Genomic DNA, 17,564 nt, shown 5'->3' with positions numbered 1-17,564 from the left:
AGATTTTCTTCTTTGTCTCCTTTGGCTAAGATGTCTAATATTATATTTTTGTTTTCCAAGTTTTAGCTCTGACATGAAATACCTGCTTGTACTACAAGATAGAAATTCTATTTCAAGTAAACTTTTCTCCTATACTATATTTTTAAATAAACCTATACTACAGAAGACGTTTTAAATATACTATATGCACTCTGATGACTTTGCAATGACTTTCAGCTTCCTTGAGAAAGTCCTGGTTCTCAGGTATGATTTTCCTCACCTTCAAATTTATCTTCATCTATATGTATATGCCTTTCTCCCATTTTCAAAAGAAAGAAAAATGTCTATTTTATTTTTCAAAGAGGATGTCACCTCTATAAAGACCCTGTCTTTTTTAGCTTCCTCAGCAACAGTACTCTAATAATTAACAGCATTCTTTCCTTAGTTTATAATTCTCACTCTGTCGGACATTTCTCATCAGCAAACAAACATATTCAATCATGTAGTCCTTAAAAATAAAAGTAAACATGATACTTCAATTATATTTGCCTCTCCAGATGTTGCCTATGCTAGCCAATAAGTTCACCTCTATTCAGATTCTTCTTCCAGGCATGTGGTGGGGTTACCAATGAAATATGATGTACCTTACTTCTGAGCAGAAGACTGTATGAGACATACCCCTCACATGCAAAAGGTTACAGTCCAGAAGACAGATGTTTGTCAGCCTAAGTTCCTAAGTGATGATAATGTTGAGGGGATATCCTTGAGATGATCCTTGATTTGATATGAAAATAATGTGTGAGTAGGAATAAACCTTTATTTTCAAGCTATGAGATTTGGAGTTTGCTGTTTTCCAAAACATAACCTCTTTTATCCTGCTTAATGTATACATTGATTCTTAGAATTGGAGTGCTAGCATAATAAAAACCTAAAATATAAGAGAATTTCTCACCATATGGTCAGCAAAGAGAAAACTTATTTTAAGGCTACAAAGATGGTTGATATATAGTAGCAAATTTTTTGGTAAAATACCATTGGTTGTAATTTAGAAAATAGACCATACATCTAGTAGATGTGAAAGTAGACTATACGTCTACTAGATGTTAAAGGAAAAGGTTGATAAACTGAAGGAAGCAGAGTGTATTTATTACTCTTTAGTGTGTTTAGCAAGGTATTACAAGAAGAGTAAGAGCTCAGAATACATTGGTCAGTCTTCAAGAATGAATAGAAGGGAATAAATTCCTAAAAATTTAGAGCCTTGTAATATTAAAAGAAAACTGTTTTTAGACATGAAATAGTAGGAACAAATAAAGAAACTTTGGAGGAACAAATAAAATGTAGATTTAAATCAAGCTTTGTAGGTAAAAACAAAATGTAAACAATTTTTGACTGATTAAATTGCCTCCAAGGAAAAACAAAATTAAGGAAGTGACCATGACAGATATATTTAAAACCATCTGGATTAAACTGCATCAGGAAAACAATGTAAATTAAAATTATGGCATCCAGTAAATATTTTCAAATGGACAAAATTTCTCAGAAAACAGACTAAGGGTGTGCACCTGCCAAGCCTGATGAGCTCCAGGTATTTGATAAGTAAAGGTATTGAGGGAGAGAGAGTGTGCTCAAGAGAAATACAGTATATATGAGATATATGTCTTGAAAAGTGGTCATGAATATTGACATAAAAATGAAGCTGATTAGAATTAAATTGTTTAGAATTAACCATATTTTTAAAAAATAATTTGTCAAAAACACAACCAGCTTGAACCATAAGATTCAACTGCTGTTTGAGACTTGAAATGAGTCTTGGCCCCAAATATCTATGGACAGAAGGTAATATGAGAACTAACTATTTGCAGCATCCAAGGGGAGCTTATTCCCTGATATCTATTTCAACTGTGACAAAGGAAGATGGTGGAAAAGAATAATTGTTTTCTGATGTGTTTCATTCTTCCATTTTCCAAAAAGGAATGTTTAATGTTATTTCCCAAGCTCTGTCCTCCCAATATTTAGTGGGGTATGTTTGTAGGGGCAGATAATACATTGATAGATCCCCAAAACAAGAATAGCCACAGCCATGGTTTATCTAAAATGTACATCCATTATTCTAAAAGAAAAACCTTTTCACTGAGAAAACTGGCACTTTTAGTTTGATGCCATGCTTAAATGGGATTTACAGCTGAGATGAGTAAACCCTGTTTTCAGGAATATTTGTTGACCAGAATAGATTGCGATAGTTTTTATAGTTTCATAAATATTCCAGTCTTTTTCATTCTGAGAAGAGAGTAAATTGCACTACCACCCCCTTGAATACAGGCATGGATGGACATGTGACTTTCTTTGGCCATCATATGTGAGCAGAAGTCTTCAAGATTCAGTGCACAATGGTTTATGTTTCTTTTCCTTCCCTGCCACGGTAACTACAAATTTTAAAGGCCCCATTAGCTTGGATTCTGAGTAAGGACAGTGTGGGTCAGAATCCTCTGCTGGCCTGAGATGGGCATGAAGCCTAAGCAAGAAATACACTTTTGGTGTTTTAAACAGTGAGATATTAAATTTATTTGTTATTATAGCACAGTTGAAAATATTATATGGGATTTCTTATCTTGTGTCTTTTCCCTGTCAGCTTTTGAAAAATGTAATTTATCTGTTACTTCCAGCTTTATACACACACACACACGCACGCACGCACACACATTTTTTTTTTTTTTTTTTGGTCTCACAGTGATCTGGCTTCTATTACTTCCACAACAGTAAAATCAGCGCATTAAGTTCACCAAAAACATTATGGTTAAATTCAACAGAGGCATTTTAGTTCATATCTTATTAACATAACTGCAGCATGATTTTATCAAAATTGTTTGACCTAAAACTCTTGCTTCCTTCCCTGGATTTCATGACACCATTGTGTTTTTTTTTTTTTTATTTTTTATTGTTATGTTAATCACCATATATTACATCATTTGTTTTGGTGTAGTGTTCCATGATTCATTGTTTGTTCATAACACCCAGTGCTCCATGCAGAATGTGCCCTCTTTGATACCCATCACCAGGCTAACCCATCCCCCTACCCTCCTCCCCTCTAGAACCCTCAGTTTGTTTTTCAGAGGACACCATTGTGTTTTCATTCCATGCTTCTTCTTAGGTCCTTTATCAACTTTCTCTTCCATTTCACATTCCTCAAATTTAGTGTTCACCAAGGTGCGAAAACTCTTTCCTTTCTACCTGCTTCCTCTGGGAGAAGCATTCACCTTCAACAGTAAGGAATGCTGGGTAACTCCTAAATTAGGATCTCTAGTCCAAATCAATTTGTTTAGTTTCAGAAATTATGTCCACTGTCTCCTGAACACCATATGTCCACCAAGTTGTCAACCTTATCAGCTCATAAATATCCATGACTTTTTTCTCTCTACCACACACATCCAAATGATTACTAAGTGCTGGTTATACTCAGTCTTTAATATGAACAATCACCATATTTCTCTCTAGTCCCATTGCCACTATTTTAGTCTAGGCTCTTATCATTTCTCCCTTGATTTTCCAAACAGCTGCCTTACCACTTTGTTTCTGTTGTCATCCAGTTCATGTCCTGCACTGTGGTCCAAGTGGTCTTTCTAATGTAAAAGTTGGCACGAGTCACTCTTAAATTTCTTCAAAGACTCCATCTTTTGCAAGTAGGATTAATGCCATTCTCCTTATTGTACTTATAAAAATATCTTGTCTTTTTAAATTCCTTATCAAAATTCATCTTTCACGTTTTCCTCTAGTAACATATACTCAATTCATAACAAACTGTTTATAATTCCCTAAACCATGCTTTCTTATTTTGCTACTCTTCTAATGCACTTTTTCTGCTGGGTTGACATTATTTTTTCCTCACCCAAAAAGAACCATTTTATGACCCAAGTAACAACACAGTTTTTCCTCCATTTCCCCCCACTGTACTCTCTGCACATTTTTATTACCTCATGGATCCTACTGTGTTGTCACCTGTAATTTTTGTGATTTCTGCCAATCTATAAAGTCTCTGGCTGTAGAGATTGATGTTTATGTGTCTTTGTATCCCTGGTATCTAGGATACCAAATAGTAAGTACTCAACATTCATTTATTAATAAAAATAGAATAGGATTCCTTGATGTGGAGGCTTTCACTGTGTTCAAACCCACTCAGAACTAAAGCTATATATTCATTGAATTGATTAACAAATATATAGCTATTCATCTCTTGGGGAATTTTTTGATACAAAATACCTGAAATATTCAGTTTTGAAATAGTTTGTCAAGATTCTGTGAAAAATGTAATATTTCTTTATATTATTGTTTCTTTTTAGTTTTATTTATACTGGGTATGCTATAGAAATTAGCCTCATAAACATAGCTGCTGGCAAATCATTTCTTCTTAATTTTCTCCAGCATGATCCCAAATGAAACTTCTCACAATTCTCCACAATCTTATTCCAGTTTATTAAAATGAACTCTGTTCAGTCAAAAGAGCATGACATTCTAGGCCCATACATTTGATAAAGTATCTCTACTTAACAGGCCAGAAAAAAGTTTCTTAATAATTTTCTCTTCATACCTTGAAAAGCTTTTTTGAGGAGGAATAATGTTGATCTTACTTAATTCTGTTTTTCTTCTTACCTACTTCCCAGAAAGCAAAATGTGGCTTATGTGACAATATTTAAGCTCATGAATAAATTTCTTTCAGTACATCTAATAGATGGGCTATTAATAGCTATAAATAACTTAGGTAAACTTTAAGTTATTATCTTGTAACCATAGTAAATATAGGTCTTGGTAAACAGGAATGGCCATTTGAATTTCAAATGTGCATATTTGCTGAACTGTTAATGAAAAATACTTATATAGTTTATGCTTTGATGCATTGATTGATCAAACTAAAGTACAATGTTTATACTGTCTAAAGAGTACAATGAGAGTAATTCATTCATATCATTCTATGATATAAACTATCTCTAATTATAAAATTCTACCCTTAAATCCCAACACACATTAAAAGATGTGACATCAAGTGGATTTTGGAAGAGATAATTATTTCTTAAGAATGCTTTAAAATTAAAAAAGTAAAATGCAGATTAAAATCCTTATAAAATGCTATAGAGTAAACACAATAAAACAGTAAGATGAAAATGTATTAAGCATACAGATACTTGGATTCTAACACACCACCCAGTTTAAGACTCTACCCCTCAGCATGAGGCTGACATGAGGCTGACTTTAGTAAAAGTAACAATAATAATAATCAATAGGTAATTAAAAAATAAACCAATATCAATTTTTGAAGATCAGTTGTTACCACTGACAAAAGTGAACTATGAAAAAGTAGGGTTTAATACTTCTCTTTTTTCTCTCTTTTTTGGCATAAGCTGGAAAAATAATTAGAACAGATTTTTTCTAAGTATAAGCATTGATAATACAGAATTTTCAGAGTACATGGAACAAGTTCTTTCAGAAGCATGTTTTATTATTTTTCCCTAAGCCACAGATGTTAGCTGTTTTCACATCAAAATAATGATGTTAGTCATGAGTTTCTCGGAAAAGCATTTTTAAAAAGCTTTTGAGCAGATGAGATGGGAGATGTGTTCTTCAGAACAAATGAAAAGAGTCATGTTTTCAGTGGAATATCATGAGCAGAAAAAACTTGGCAGTAGCCTTTGAACAGATATTTTAAGTGCCTACTGAAAAGTTGGCAAAGAAAGACTGAAAACTGTAAACTAACCTATGAGAAATGGAGTATCAAAAGGCCAAAAAAGAACCAGAAAATGACAAACTTCTTAGGAAACAAGAATCCAAAGAAGAGCATTCAAGAAAATAATATGAGTTTGTATTCATATATTTTATACTTTTCTGTTAAAACATATCTCACATGTAAAAAATACGTTATAAAATATAAAGCTCTACAATTTCAATGTGAATACAACTGTGCAACCACTACTCATATCAAAAATTAGGAAAATGCCGGGCGCCTGGGTGGCTCAGTCGTTAAGCGTCTGCCTTCGGCTGAGGTCATGGTCTCAGGGTCCTGAGATCGAGTCCCACATCGGGCTCCCTGCTCCGTGGGAAGCCTGCTTCTCCCTCTCCCACTCCCCCTGCTTGTGTTCCTGCTCTCGCTGTCTCTGTCAAATAAATAAATAAAATCTTTAAAAAAAAAATTAGGAAAATGCCAGCTCCCTGATATTTTTTTTCCTGAGTCATTGCAAACCTGAATTCTGTTCAGTGATTGAGCCTGTTTTACAACTTAAATACACACACACAAACACACGCACATACAAACAAACACTGGGGCTACACGGTTTGCATTTGCCTACGAGTAGGTGTTTTTTTCACTCAACATGAAGTCTAATTTAAACATGTTTTTGTGGTTGCAATAGAATCTTTGTATGACATTCTATTTTATAATTAAGATCAATCTATTCTCTTATTGCTGGACATTTTGGTTGCTTTCAGTTTGTAACTAATAGAAATAATACTGCTATATAAACACAATTGGATGTGTCCTGTGATGCAAATATGAAAATTCCTGATTCTCAGAGAATGTTTGCATTCCATTCCATTCTAGTTGATCCTGCCAAACATTTTTTTTTCAAAATAACTAAACCAAATGACACTCCCACAGGAGTAAATGGGCATTCTAGTTGCTTATAGTCATCCTCACTATTTGTAGGTGATGTCAGTCATTTTAATTTAGCCATTTTGGTGAGCCTATATTTGATCACATTGGTTTTATTTTGTGTTTCCCTTATCACTGATGATGTTATGTACCATTTCACATACTTGTTTACTGCTTGAACGTTTTCTTTTGCCTGTTGGAGGGGTTTCTTCTCTTTCTTTTTCTTAAATTGTCTTTTTTCCTAGAGTCATGCGGAATTCTTTCTATGTTCTGACCCTGAGTCTATCTTTGGTAATCGGTATTATAATATCTTCTATCAATTTGTGGATTGGTTTTTCACTAGTGGTGTCTTTTAACATTTCTTTCTTGTATTTGTTCTCATGTTTTGTTATTAAATTTATACTGATGTCCTGAAATAAATTGTGGATTTCTCCCTTTTTTTCTGATATCTGGAAATATTTAATACTGTTGTCATTATTCTACAATGTTTGGAGTAATTCACGGAAGTTATTTGGAGCTAAGTTTTTAGTTAGAGATTTAATTTATTTCTTACATATAGGAGAATTCAGATTTTCTATTTATCTTCTATTAAGACACAATTGACATATAACATTGTAAAAGTTTCAGGTGTACAACATGATGATTTGGTACATTTATATATCACAATACGATTGCCATTGTAGTGTTAGCTAACACCTCTGTCAAATCACATAATTATTATTTCTTTTTTGGGGGTAGAAACAATGAAAACCTAGTCATTCAGCGACTTTGAAATTTATAATATAGTATTGCTGACTATAGTCACTGTGCTGTGCCTTAGATCTCCAGTTCTTATTTATCTACTAAATGCTAGTTTCTGCCCTTAAAAATCTCCTCAACTTACCCACCCTCCAGCCCCTGGCAACTACTCTTTTATGCTGTTTCTGTAAGTTTGACTATTTTTTTTTTTTAGATTCCACGTATAAATGATATCTTGAAATATTTGTCTTTTTCTGTATGGATTATTTTACTTAGCGTAATGCCTTCAAGGTCCACCCATGTTGTTGCAAATAGCAAGATTTTCTTTCTCATGGTTGACCATTTCATTGTATGTATATACACCATTTTCTTTATCCATTCACTTGTTAATGACACTTAAGTTGTTTCCATATCTTAACTTTTGTGGATAATATTGCAGTAAACATTGGAGGGCATATATCTTTTAATATCCTGTTTTCATTCTCTTTGGATACATACCCAGAAATGGGGTTGCTGCATCATCATATGGTAGTTCTACTTATAATCTTTGAGAAATTACCATACTGTTTTCCACAGTTTGACCCAATTTGCATTCCCAACAATAGCATTCAAGGGTTCCCATTGTTCACAACCTTATCAACACCTGTTATCTCTTGTCTTCTTGATGTTGATAGCCATTCTAGCAGGTGTGAGGTGACATCTTGTTGTTCTGACCTGCATTTCTCTGATGTTTAATGATGTAGAGCATCTGGTCATGTATCTCTTGATTATTTAGATGTCTTCTTTGGAAAAATGCTTATTAAGTTACTGCACTCATTTTTTAAAAAGATTTATTTATTTGAGAGAGAGAGAGAGTGGGGTATGGTAAGAGGGTCAAAGGGAGAGTGAGAGAGAATCTCAAGCAGACTCCCCACTGAGGGTGGAGCTAAACTTGGGGCTTGATCCCACGACCCATGAGATCATGACCTGAGCCAAAACCAAAAGTCCGATGCCTAATCAAATGACCCACCCATGTGCCCCGTGCCCATTTTTAAAACCAGATAGTTTATGTTATTTTGGATATTGACTTGTATGTTAACTCTTTTATCAGTTTTATGGGATTGTGCTTTTCAAAATCTTTATCCATTTTATCTAAAATTTCAAGGTAATTTTTTTATATGATGAATATTCCTTTAATATCTTTATAATATCTGAGAATCTAAAGTGATGTTTGCTTTTCATTCATATTAGTGATTTGTAATTTATTTTATGAGCCATGTTGGTTTTTTCCTAATGACGTTTTTCATACAACCAATTTTTAGCTCTATTGATTTTTTCTATTGTTTCCTGTTTTCTATGTTATTGATTTTTGTTCTTATCAATCCTTTCTCTTCCTAGTTCATCAAGAGGGATACTTAAACACTCAATTTTCAGTCTTGTAATGTATGTGCTATGGCAATAAATGTCCTTCAAAACACGGTTTTAACTTCAAAACACACATTTTGATAGAATATATTTTCCTTATAATTTAGTATAGAAAACTCCTTCTTATTTTGGCTTTGATTTATCGACTCTTTGGAAGTGCATTGCTTTATTTTGAAGCATTCTTAGATTTTCTAGCTATCATTTTTGTTTGTGTTTCTTGCTTAATTCTTCTGTAGGCAGAGAACAAACTGAGTAATTTCAGTCACTTAAAATGTATTTGTACTAGCTTTATGGCATAATAAATGTTCAATTTGGAAAATAATCCATGTGCACTTATAAAGAATGTGGGTGAGTAGTCTATGAATCTCAATTCAACCAAATTTGTTAATCATGCTATTCAAAGTATTTAGTTCTTTACTGATGTTTTTGTCTGCTCACTTCATCATACACTGAGGAAATTTTGCTAAAATTTCCATTTTGACTATAATCTTGTCTCCTTATCCTTTATATGTCAATGTTTAAATATTTGGAAGCTATGTTTTTATGTGAATACAAATTTAGGATATATATATAGTTCCTATTGAATGAACTCATATCATTATGCAATATTCATTTACATTGATGGAAATAAATCTTGCCTTTAACTCTAGGTTTCTGAATGAATAGTAACTATACCAGCTTTCTTTTGATTACCATTTTCATGTTATATATTTTGCATACCTTTATGTTCAGATTTCTATATCTTCATATTTAATGTGTGCCTATTGCATTCAGATTTCTATATCCTCATATTTAATGTGTGCCTATTGCAAAGATTATATACTTGACTTTTGCTCTTGTATACAGTCTGATAATTTTTGCTTTTTTACTTGGACTATACTGTTTATTTACATTTAATGTTTAATTACTTCTCCAGGTGATTATAAATCTGTTATCTTTTGTACCTATTTTAAAAAAAATATTCCTTTTTTTCTTTTTACCTCCCTATTAGCTTTCTAGGCATGCATTATTTTATTCTTTTAATGATTGCTGTGCATATTACAAGAAGATTCCGTGAGTACATTTTTGCTGACACACACAGTTCATACCACACCAATAACCCCATTTCTTACTCTTTCACCATTTATATTATTGTTGTATTGAAATTTTAAATATTTTCCAAACACATAAAACAAAATTACTATTATTATAAATTTAAACAGTCAATATTTATTTATATTTATCCAAATAATTGAATATTCTACTACATTTCATTGCTTAGTACATTATTTTACATCCTTTGGGATCACTTTCCTCCTACCTGAAGAACAACCTCCCCACTTCCTACTTTTTGTGTTTGGCAATGAGTGCTGTATTAGTTTTTGTTTGTCTGGAAATTTATTCAGTTATCCTTATTTTTGAAGAATACTTTTGTTGGGGGGTGCCTGGGTGGCTCAGTTGGTTAAGCCACTGCCTTCGGCTCAGGTCGTGATCCCAGGGTCATGGGATCGAGCCCCGCATCAGGCTCCCTGCTTCTCAGGGAGCCTGCTTCTCCCTCTCCCTCTGCCTGCCACTCCACCTGCTTGTGCTCTCTCTCTCTGTGTCAAATAAATAAATAAAATCTTTAAAAAAAAAAAAAGAATACTTTTGTTGGGTGTAGAATTTTAGACTGACGGTTTCCTTAAGCACTTCAAAATGTCACCCAGTGTCATCTGGTTTCCATGATTTCTACTGAGGAATCCATTGTCAATCTTTTGTTATTCATTTGAAGGTAATATATCAAAAAACAAACAAACAAACCAACAAAGAAACCACCTGTTTTGGCCATTTTTTAGTAACTTTATTGTGATTTTTCCAGTTATGGTTTGCTTTGTATTTAGTCACTTGAGGAGAGTTTCTGGAAGGTATAAAGAATATTTTTCATCTACCTGTTTATGCTTCTCCTCCACAATTCATAATTATCATCAACAAAGATGAAACTTGAATTATGTGCCAGATTCTCAGTTAAGCACGTTACTTCAGTTTTCTCATAAATAAGACTCAAAAACCCTGTAAGTTTATACTGTTAGTAATTCTAAACAAAAATGAAAGCTTAAGTAATTAGGCCAAGGTCAAATTTCAAGGTTATAGAACAAAGACTGAAATTTGTTGTTTTATACCAAAGCCCAGGTGCTTTGATAGTAAGAATGCCCAAAATATATTTGAAAAAAAGTTAATAATGTGGTACTTTTAACTCAGTAAAATGACACCAGCTAGAGATATTTGAAGTATGTGACAAATTAGAAAAATATTTTTATTATTATAAGTGTGGGTTTTAATGTTGGCTTAGACACTAACAAGCTCCCAAAACTTGTTTAGGATGACAATTTGAGCCCAAGGCCCCATTTTTAAATGACAGTTTTGGATAAGGTGATCCTTATTGATTCTTTCAGGTTAGAAAATTTTTGGAAATAATCTGATTTTAAACAACTTTTTAAAATCAAAAGACTGTGTGCTTATACAATATCCATGATAAGCATATTTCTAATCATATTCTGGACATGTGAAATAAAGACTGCTGTGAACATTATCTTATTAAAAATACCCTCTCCAGGAGTGCTGGGGTGGCTCCATTGGGTGAGCATCTGACTCCTGATTTTGGCTCAGGTCATGATCTCAGGGTTGTGGGATGGAGCCCTGCATTAGCCTACACACTCAGCATGGAGTCTGTCCTTCTCTGCTCCTCCCCACCCCCTCTCTCTCAAATAAATGAATGAATATAATCTTTAAAAAACTACCCTCTCCACATTCCTAAATGTTATTGTTGGTCTTTTCAGAAATCTGTCTGGCATTTTATATTTTGTTATAAATGAGGTTCCTAAAATTGAATGCAGTTTTTATAGTGTAATACAACAAAATTGGATAACAAGGGTCTATTGTTATCTTGTAGCTTCATGTTATGCTTCTGGATATATAATCCAAAATCACAGAAGTCCTTCATAGTGCCTTAGAAAAATTTATGTATAATTCTATATACACTTTGATCTGAAACATTCTTTAAGATTTTATTTTTCAGCAAGTGTTTTATTTCCATTTATCACCCAATAAATTTATTCAGCAGCAACTAATTTTAAAGACTTTTTTTTTGTTTTTTAATGGTATCTATCTTGCAATTCAAGTCTTATAAAAATGCACTTTTCTGCATTTTCAACAATAATTATATTAGCATTATTTAGGTTTTATAACTTTTCATTTTTTTTTAAATAAATCAAGTTGTCTTGACATGCTGCTAAGCAAATCTTATTTCATCTAAACATGGCTCTTTAGACTAGGAACACGGTGTTGTTGTTTATATTGTAAAATGCAACAGTAGTAAAAATTAACTTAGCATAGCAGTGTTGTCTTAGGAGCAAATGGTTGGTTGTGCTGAAATGCTTCTTGTGTTCAGCAACGTCTTTAATTTTCTTGTGCAAAGTGCAAAATAAAAAAAATAACCAGATTGAAATTATAGACGCATGATTGTAAGTGAAAGCAAAATGATTCACTTTTACTCAGAAAAAGTACAGAAATAGTTTGTTTAAATTTGATGTTGTAGTTGGTGAAGTTTAAGGGCTCAAAAACTATTTTGGTTAAATTCTAGCTCTAACAACTGTCCATATTTTGGAAATGAATATATTAAAGATAGATTTAGAACTCATATCACTAAAATGCCTTGAATATTTTAGTTTATATCATAAGTTATTTGAGTAATTAATATTTTATACATAGGACTTTAAACTTTCTTTCAAAGAGTATTTTAAATGAGGGATGCCTGTGTGGCTCAGTTGTTAAGCGTCTGCCTTCAGCTCAAGTCATGATCCCAGGCTCCTGGGATCGAGCCCCACATTGGGCTCCCTGCTCAGCGGGAGGCTTGTTTCTCCCTCTCCCACAACCCCTGCTTGTGTTCCTTCTCTCGCTTTGTCTGTCTGTGTCAAATAAATAAATAAAATCTTTAAATAAAAAGTATTTAAAATGAGAGATCACTGATAATTCATTACTCTATTTTTTCAAATGAGAATAATGAATAAGTTATGTATCATTAAATGTTAGATGCATAGAAATACATTATTGGCAGTATTAAAACACATTCCTCAATTTAGTTAAGCAATAAGTTTTCAAGGAGGTAGAACCATATGGCTGCTGAGAGACCTATTTATTGCTGATGCAAATGGGCATACACTCTATCATTATTCTACAAATGATATGTGCTGTCTAAAGCCTCATTTGGTCCTAAACTTTAAGCACTGCATGTCTCAGAGCCTACCTGCGTAACCATTGAGCGTGGGAGATCTGACCATTAAAATCCAATGCCAGAGAGAATAGTAAGAGTAGCTTTAAAAAAGTGGTGGCAGCTCTGTCTCTGGAATCAGTTTCTAATTAGGATACTGAGTAGAAGAACCTTTTCATAAATATGTCAATTATACAATCATATAAAAATGGGCACTAAAGCAATTGAGCTGTAATTTTACCAGTTCAAACACGTCAGTGTTTTCCTCCATAGATAGATAGTGATAGTAAATTTTAGCTATGATCAGCTAAAATCCCTAATTTGAGTATTCTGTCAGCCAATTAGATTCTGACTTACGAGGAAGTGATCCTGAGTAAAGTTCCATTGCCTGACAACACTGGCCTTTAAAATAACCAGCATTCTCTAAATAATAATTATTTGTAAGATAAAGTATTTTTTAGAAAAACAGTAGCAGTTATTTTTCTTATGTTTAGTTTAAATAAGATGATGAATAATATAAAGATGTATGATTTTCATTCCATATTTGTGTAAGACTAACATTAATATAATAAAAAAATCAATGATGCTGTGTATTTCATAAAAAATTTATTCATATTCTCCTCATTTAAACTTCTCAATGCTAGTGAGTTAGCCATTTTCCAAATTTGAAAAATAACAAATATATTTTATTAGTAGGACATGTCTGGAGGCATTCTGTATATTCCTCATCAGAGTCTTCAAATATCAGCAACGTGTATTGGCCTTATTTTCCCTCTCTTCTCCTTCTCTTTCTGTCTTTTTCTTTGCACACATGTACTGATATCCATTTACACAAATATATATAATTTTTTTCTGAAACTTTTGAGAGTCAGTTGCACCTGATTCCTTTATCCCTAAATATTTCAGTGTGTGCTTCATAAAAGCAAAGACATTCTTTTATATGGCCATAGTACAATAATCAAAGTGAGGAAATTAAAACAGTACTGTCATCCACTGTGTAGACTATATTCAGATTTTGCCAACTGTCCTAATGATGTCTTCTATAGAAAAGGAAAATTCTGGACCACATATTGCATTTAGTTGTCATGTTCCTTTAATCTCCTTTCATCTGGACCAGTTCCTCAGTCATCCTCTGTGTTTCATTTTAAAAGGCTACAGGTCACTAATTTTGGAAGAGATTTCTCTAGCTTGTCTGCTCTTTCTCCCTGATTGAATTCAGGTTATGCATATTTGGCAGGAAATCCACAGAAGTTATGTTGTGCTCTTCTTTGTGCATCCTATCAGGAGGCACGTGCTGTCAATTTGTCTAATTATTGGTGATGGTAACTGTCATCATTTGATTAAGGTGGTGTTTGCCAGATTTCCCCATTGTCCTTTCATAATTACTAAGTATCTCATAGAGGTTTACCCTGAGACTACATAAAAAGCTTGTTACTCCTTAAACTTTCACCTACTAGTTTTAGTATCCATTGATAATATTTATCTAAAGCAATGATTATTTTGGTAGTTACCAAACAATCATTTTCTGTTTTCATCAGTCCTTTTACATTTATTATTTCATATTTTATTGCAAAGAAAAGCTTACCCTGTTACTTCCTTTCTTCCCCTTTCCCTCCCTTCCTTTTTCTCTTTCTCCTTTCCCTTCCCTACGTTCTCCCACCCTCCCTCCCTCTCTTCCTTCCTTCCTTCTCTTCCTTACTTCCTCTTCTTTTAAACGTATCCTGACCCTATGGAAAATTAAGCAAATTAAAATATATGCCTGAAGTATGCAAAATTAATTTTCTGCCACAGTGTTTTTAGTGCATGCACACAGAGTTGAAAAGTTGTTTTAACTTCAAGAACTTAACATCCATTTGCTTAAGAAGTTAAGCATGAGATAAAATTATGGGTACAACATACACAACAATTAAAAACATACTCTATCTCCTTATATTGAACAACTGAGGCAAAATGAAAAAGTAGCTCAGGGATGAGGAACTACCAGAGAAGAATTGAAAGAACAATTAAATACCATGTTCTGTTACCCATTATCATAGCCCTCCTACAAATATAAATCTGTGCTTTAAAGTTGAGCCATATGTTGTTCAAGGCATGTGAATTAGTCAATCAATATTTATTGCATTTATCAAGTACTGGAGATATACAGCTGAATAGAACATACATGACTTCTTGCCTCAGGGCAGTTTAAGACTATAAGAATATACATTCAATAAATATTTGCAAGAAATTGTTAAGTGATAATAAATGAAGGACTGTGAAGGAGAGTATTGAGAGCTATTTGAGAATTTACCCTGGTATGACAAGGAAGTTTTCTTTTAGGAAGTGATACATTCATTAGCTGATACCTCAGAAATAAGTAAAAGTTAAATAGAGAGAGAGATTCAGGTTTAGGAGAGACTACTATGGTTGAATCAGAGTCAGCAGGGGGGATGTGTAGCAAAGTGAGATAGATATATTAAGCAGGTAGGACCATACAAAGCATGGGGGCTCTGTTAGCCATGTTTAGATTTTGTTTACATTTTTAAAGTGAAATAAGTTATTAAAAGGGTTTAAATGAAGGGGAATAACCTGATTTGTTTGGTGATTAAAAAAGTTGATATCAGTAGTGTGTTATTGGGAGCTAAAGAATGGCCGAATATGGGGTACTGGAATAACGTAAGTGAGAAATGCCGATGGCCCTGGGATAGTGTTACTGAAAGACAGGACAGAATAATTCATTAACGGAGTGGTAGGGGAGGCCAAGGATGACTTCTAAGGTTTTAGTAACTGAATTTCAGTGTGTGAAAATGCATTTCCAGAGAGAAACCCCCAAAAGGAGATTTCTGGAGACAAAGTTTGTGAGTTCAATTTGAGAAGCCGTAGACACATCCGTAAGTCTGGAGTAAAATAAAGGTGTGACCTGGGGATATAGGACTGAAGATCACAGCACTTAAATTTAGAACATAGAGATTAGATTTAAATGAAGGAGATTATTTAGGAAATAAATCACTGGGTGTTGTATGGAAGTGTTGAATCACTATATTGTACACCTGAAACTAGTATTACACTGTACGTTAACTAGAATTTAAATAAAAACTATAAATGAATGAATGAATGAATTCTAAAATACATATGTACATACATAGATACATAAAAGGAAAAAGTGACCCAGAAGAGAGCCATGATAAAGATAAAATGTTTAAATTTTGAAGAGGAAGATAAAACTTAAAAAGGCATAATATTGCATCCTTATAGAGGCTGAAGGAAGTAAAGATTTTAAGAGAGAATAGCCAATCATGAACAACGGTGCTTACATATTAATTAAAAAGAGGACTCAAAAATATCCATTAGATTTATGGACATGGAGATTATTGCAGAATCAGCAAGAAGAGATTCCCTGGAATGGTGATGGCATGAACCCCGGTACAGAAGTTTGATGACTGAATGTAAATGGAGAAAACAATTAAATGTAATTAACAAAAATAAAAAAAGCCAGTTTAAGATTTTGAGCGAAGTATATTAATAGGGCCAAACAGAAAGGCAAGATGAATGGTGTAAGAGTTATATAGATGTGAGAAACTATGAAGAAAATGATAATCTAAACACAATTTATTTTCCTTTAATTAAAAAATATATTGATTTATCTTCCTCCCCTGAATGTGTTATAATCCAAAAGCATTTTTTTAATTGAAGTGTAATTGAAATACAATTTTATATTAGCTGTAGGTGAACAACATAGTGATTTCAATACTTATATGCATCAAAAAGAGATCATCATGCTAAAAATAGCTACCATCTCTCATCATATAAAATTGTTACAATATTATTAACTACTATTCCCTATGCTGTACATTGAATCTTCATGTCCTATTTATTTATATCTCAAAGTTTATACCTTTGAATCCCCTTTATCTACTTTGCCCAAACTCCACCTGGCCCTCACAACCACCGTACCATTTTCCATATCTATGAATGATTTTGTTTTCTTTGTTTTGTTTTTTAGATTGCATATATAAGTGAAATCATAAGATACTTGTCTTTCTCTGTCTGACTTACTACACATAGCATAATACCCTCTAGGTCCTTCATGTTGTCACAAAAGTGGCAAGATTTCATTCTTTTTATGGCTGAGTAATATTCCCTTGTGTGTTTATGTGTGTGTAGGTATACATACACACCCATACATATATCACATTTTTATCCATTTATTGGTAAACACTTAGATTGCTTCCACACCTTGCCTATTGGATATAGTGCTGCAATAAACATAGGGGTGTATATATCTTTTAAAATTATTGTTTTTCTCCAGTTCCTCAGAGGTGGAATTCCTGGATTGTATGCTAGTTCTATTCTTAAGTTTTTGAGGAACCTTCATACTGTTTTCCATAGCGGCTCCTTCGTTTTGCCTACTCACCAAAAGTGCAAGAATGTTTCCTTTTCTCAGTATCCTTGCCAACACTTGTTATTTCTCTTCTTTTTGTTAATACCCATTCTGACAGGTATGAGGTGTTATTGTGGTTTCATTTACATTTCCCTGAGGTTTAAGGATGTTGAGTATCTTTTCATGTTTCTGTTTGCCCTTTGTGTTTTTGTTGGAGAAGTATC

The sequence above is a fragment of the Zalophus californianus genome, chromosome 2 (genome assembly GCF_009762305.2).
Source record: "Zalophus californianus isolate mZalCal1 chromosome 2, mZalCal1.pri.v2, whole genome shotgun sequence".
NCBI classification, from domain to species: Eukaryota; Metazoa; Chordata; class Mammalia; order Carnivora; family Otariidae; genus Zalophus; species Zalophus californianus.
Note: the sequence above shows the minus strand (reverse complement) of the source record.